Source organism: Lycium ferocissimum, chromosome 1 (genome assembly GCF_029784015.1).
Source record: "Lycium ferocissimum isolate CSIRO_LF1 chromosome 1, AGI_CSIRO_Lferr_CH_V1, whole genome shotgun sequence".
Classification (NCBI taxonomy): domain Eukaryota; kingdom Viridiplantae; phylum Streptophyta; class Magnoliopsida; order Solanales; family Solanaceae; genus Lycium; species Lycium ferocissimum.
The window spans coordinates 70607133-70612543 of NC_081342.1; the positions used below are offsets into that span (position 1 = coordinate 70607133).

At 37.3% G+C, this 5411-nt stretch overlaps 1 long non-coding RNA gene across 1 annotated transcript; it reads left to right on the top strand.

The window, feature by feature from the left end:
- The first annotated feature begins 3216 nt into the window (after nucleotides 1-3216).
- Nucleotides 3217-4797, top strand: LOC132031106 (uncharacterized). The gene is made up of 3 exons (XR_009408164.1): nucleotides 3217-3474; nucleotides 3555-3614; nucleotides 4199-4797. It is a non-coding gene; the product is annotated as an uncharacterized LOC132031106 (long non-coding RNA).
- Nucleotides 4798-5411: the final 614 nt, after the last annotated feature.

Below are 5411 nucleotides of genomic sequence, written 5' to 3' on the forward strand. Positions count from 1 at the left end.
AGGTCATGGAAGTATAAGGAAGAAATTATGAACAAGAGTCATGCCTTGAAGGAAAGGGGATAGCCTTACATACCTTTGTATCTCCTTAACGATGTCAACTAAGAGCTCTCTTTCCGGCTTATAATTCTACATACAAAGGAGTTCGTACGAAGGTTAGATTATTGGAAGTATGCTTAAGCTTAATACTAAAGCGACTAAGGCTAACGAAAATTGGGCAGTATTTCCTTTGTTTCGACAACTTTCCCTCATCTAATAAAACAACTCCCAAACATCATAGCAACGCCCATAATATCATAACACGTAAATTCCCTTGGCTAGATGTTACTCAATTTCCAAATTCATCTCCAAGATCTTGCATAACCACAACTATAATGTAACATCATGCTTATCATTCACATAACGCTTCCTTAACATCATTAGTACCGTTCATGCCAAGATTATACTCATATTTTACCATGAATCATAACTCAACTACCTTTCAGACCAACATACCATTATTTGCATACTTAAGCTCACATTCCATATTTATTCCTAATACGAGTTCTTCAACTACTCAAAAGTATTCGGTAATCTTGCCTCGGTATTCGGTACCGAAATATAAAATTTAGAATTTCGATTTCGGTATCTTGCATTTTACAATTATAATGTTTCCGTATCTTGGGTGAACACCGAATACCAAATTAAATTACCAACAATACTGTACAGGAGTAAGGGGCTAAAGCCTTGTGCCCATTGTAAAACATTTCAAGTCTGGAAATCCAATAGCTAATAGCCCAAATCTGGAAATCCAACAGCCAAATGGCCCAGATCCGTAACTAAAAATCCCTAAGAGGCTAAGACCCTAAGTCCCTAACACAGTAACACTTCACCTTCAATCCTTCATCGTCGTCATCGATCAGTTCCTATTCATCCCTAAGTAATCAACATCGTCTCATCGTCTCATCATCGTCATCGATCACTTCACCTTCATCCCTAACCCCTTAACCCGACCTGTTTCATCTCAGCCTCCAAAAACTGTATCATCTCAGCCTCCAAAAACCCCTTAACCCGACCCGAACACCCCTTGGCATAGGCGCTCGGGCATTGTTTGCGTGAACGACAACGTTTGAAGTCGATTACTAGTTTCTGACCAGCTCACATTCCTGCCTCCGTATGGTGAGATTCACTAATTTAAGCTTCTTTAATAGCTTCCGTATTGTATTTTTTTGATTTTGTTTTACACTTCCAATGTTTCGTTGTTGTTGTTTTTGGGAGAGAAAGATATAAATGGATAGTATCCATAGCAGTAGTATTTGAGAGAGAAAGAAAGAAAGATATTTGTTAAAGAAAATAAGTTATTCTGTTAAGCCTTGCAATTTATGTCTTTTGTAATCTCTTTTATGTTTAGATGGAAGATGAAACAAGTCGAACAGCCAATGTTAGTGCAAGCACACCTCTTACTGAGTCTCTTGATTCAACACCGGAAGTTGAACAACATCCAAGGATCGTGAAGAGAAAGCTATAGAACCAAGATCATTGCCGCTGGCCGCATTATGATAAGCTCATAGAAGATGGAATTAATAAAGCAAAGCAAGTATTGTGGTAAAGTTCTCTTAGTTGATGCAACTAAAAATGGAACAAATGGACCGAATAAACATTTGAAAACTTGTTCTAAAAATCCAAATAAAGTTAACACTTCCAATTCTAAGTACAAACAATCAAATTTAAACTTTCCATTAGAAGGTGAAACGGGTGATGGGGCAACTTGGACTTTTGATCAAGAGGTATCTCGGAGGGCTTTAGTTGAGATGTTAATCCTTGATGAGCTTCCTTTTCGTTTTGTTGAAAAGGAAGGTTTTAAGAAGTTTATGAAAAAAACCCAACCTTTATTCCGAGTTCCCTCCCGTAGAACAGGTTGATTAGGATTGTTATGTAGTTTTTGGTGAAGAGAGACAAAAGTTTATGAAGTATTTGAAAGAAACATCACCGAGAGTTTGTCTAACCACACATACATGGACTTCTATACGAAGAATAAATTATATGTGTTTGACAAGACACTTTATTGATAGTGATTGGCTCTTGCATAAACGAATTTTAAACTTTCAAAGTTGTTACTAGTCATAAGGGTGACGAAATGGCCCGTTGTATTAGTAAGTGTTTGCTTGATTGGAAATTGGAGAAAATAATCACTATAACCGTAGATAATGCTTCTTCTAATGATGTCATGGTGAAAGAGTTACACAAACAAATGGTTAATTGGGATCTAACATGAAATGTGGTAACCATCTTCACGTGAGATGTATGGCTCACATTTTGAATCTTATGTGCAAGACGGCATGAAAGAAGTTGGTCCATCTATCAAACGTGTTAGGCAAATGGTGAAATATGTTAGACAATCGCCAGCAAGGATTAGAAAATTTGCGGAATGTTGTGAACTAAAAAACATAGACAGTAAGAAGTCATTATGTTTAGATGTTTCAACCCGGTGGAATTCGACCTACTTAATGTTGGATGCCGCACAACATTTTGAGAGTGCATTTGATAGGTTTGATCTTGAAGATCTTGGATTGTCAACTTATCTTGCTACTCATGTTTGTGAAGATGGAAGTATTGCAGGTGTACTTGAAAGTGATGATTGGCAAAAGGTGAGAAATATGGTAATATTTCTTAAAAGGTTTTATGATCTAACTGAGAAGGTTTCAGGTTCACTCTACGTCACTTCTAATGGTCACTTTGAAGATATAGTTGAGCTTCACAATCATTTGAGAGAGTGTATGGAAGACGATGATCCTTCTTTGGCAAAAATGGGAGAAAAAATGCAAGAAAAGTTTGTCAAGTATTGGGGTGCTCCTGAAAAAATGAATAAAGTGCTTTTTATTGCCTCTATCTTAGATCCTCGTAACAAACTTCGAGTATGTTGCGACGCACTTGAGGATATGTTTGGAGATGAAAAGGAGTGAAATAAAAAATGAAGTGGTGACTTACATGAAATCTATGTTTGAAGAGTATGTAGCAAAATTCTCTAATGCATCTCGACGCTCATCTTTCTCTCTCTCTCGATTTATCGTCGACATCGGATTCATCTAGCACTAACACTAGCACAAAATCAACAAAAGTGAGAAATAGGATCCAAATGAAGAGGAACAAACAAGATGAGTGCTGTTTGGGTGGTAAGTCGAGTTGGAAAAGTATCTTAGTGAAGAACTAGAGTTTTAATGATGACGAGGACAATTTTGATATCTTGTCATGGTGGAAAGCTCATTCTCCTAGATATAAAATTCTTTCCGAGATGGCTCGTGATGTGTTGGCAATTCCAATTTCTAGTGTGGCATCGGAATGTGCCTTTAGCACGGGGCCGTATTCTTGATTCGTTTAGGAGTTCTTTGACTCCGAAATTGGTGCAAGTCGTTATTTGTCTTCAAGATTGGCGTCAAAATGAGCCTTATCCCATAAAGGTTGAAGAAGATTTTAATGATCTTATGAAACTTGAACTTGGTATGTTTTTCGGTTTTTGTATTTTATTTTTATATTTTTTTACTTAGTTTAATTGTTGACACATTTTAAATTCTTTTTAGATATGGCTGATAGCTCAAAAGATTCCCTCGTTCTTGATTTGTAATCGCAAGATGCCTCAGGTATAAGGCTATGAATTTTCATTTTTCATTTTAAATCCTTCTTGCCATTTGTTTCCTTTCTGTCGCCGCTTGTGATCACCGATCATCAGCAGCGGTCGCGGATCACCGATCATCGCGGTCGCTTGTGATCATCGACGATCATCGGTCGCTTGTGATCACTGATCACTGCGGCTGCCCTTAGGAATCATTCTGGAGGTAATTTTCTTCCTTGTCTTTAATGCTTTTATTTAGTTTTGTGTATTTTCGATTTAGCGGAGATTAGTTTTAATTTCGTTTAAACTAGATAAGTAGTTTTTGCTATGTAATTTAGCATTTCGTCTGCTTTTCAATCCTGTTTTGATTTCGATGTGGTCTTTAGTATTTTTCTTTTGTTTTAGTTTCCGTTCCTGTCCTCCATGTTTAATATCTGGTAGTTTTATTTTCTGCTTCGTTAGAACCTCTTCACAAGTAGTTGAAGTTAAATGTTTAAATTCCAGCATGATTTGTTAGACCTGTCTGTTCTCATATCGTTTCTTATATTGCTGTATTGTCTGGTTATTAGTATTAGGAAAACTTAATACATTGATCTGTGTGGTGATTTTCAGGTTCAAGAGGAGTTGAGTATTTTGGAAAGGAAAGCATCACCGATAGAGGAAATAACAAAAGAAAATATGAAAATGCAGGAGTTAGCCATATATCCTTGAATGCTTATTGTTTGGGCTCTTCTACCGAAAGTTAATTATTTATTAGATTAGCTCATTGGTGGAGGAGAAATGAATCTACTCACTCCCCCTATACTTCCTAAAGAACAAATGTAATGGAAGTCTGTACAATGAAACGTGCTTTCACCACAAGGATAGTTGTATTTCTGTTCTTTCAGCTGTTTATGGCATTGCTAAAGAAGACAGTTAATGTACTTGCCTCTGATATCCTAATGAAATTGTGTGTATATGAAGGCTTCAACCTAATCAATTTCTTGTTTGACACCTTAAGCAGTGAAGTTCCTGTGATGTAATACAGTGGACTTCGACTTCAATATGGTATTACCGAATACCGTACCGAACCGAAGTTTAATTTACCGATTACCGAATTACCGAACCGAAGTTTGAAAGTTCGGTATTTGGTATCTATTTTCAATTACCGAATACCGAATTACCGATCCCGAACTTCAAAAATACCGAACCGAATACCGAACGCCCACCCCTATATACGGTTCAATATACGGACTGTACAATTTATACAGTCCGTACATTGGACCGTATGTTTCCTCGTAGAACCACCCTTCACTGGAAGGGTTCTATGGCCAGGTATACGGTCCGTATATATGACCGTATAATCCCCAATTTTTCCGATTTCGTTCTCATCGCTTCGTTTGATCTCGAATCCTTATGGAACCTTCTTGGTACTCGTGTAATGCATCTTTAACGATCTAATGGACATTATACCTCATCCTCAAGACCTTACTAAATGTTCGTTAATTCAACACCCATGAAATCTTTCCCAAACATAAAGTATACTTCGCTTCCATGACGAACCTAGTTTCACCAAGTCCTATGACTTAAAAATCTTATCTTGTATACATTAAGGCTGCCAATCACCCTCTTGTAGTCGTGAAGGTAAATGTCAAAACCGACGTCAGTCCATTCACGACGCAAAGTCACGAAATTGCCGAGGTGTAACACCAGTTAACTTGAGATTTCTGCTTAAGTAAGGACTCTTGGAGACCCATCCATCTAGTGTATTCAGCCTACCCTTTGTTAAGCTCTTCTCTGGACAGTTCACTGTTTTGGTTAATATCATGTTCTTCCAAATGATGCA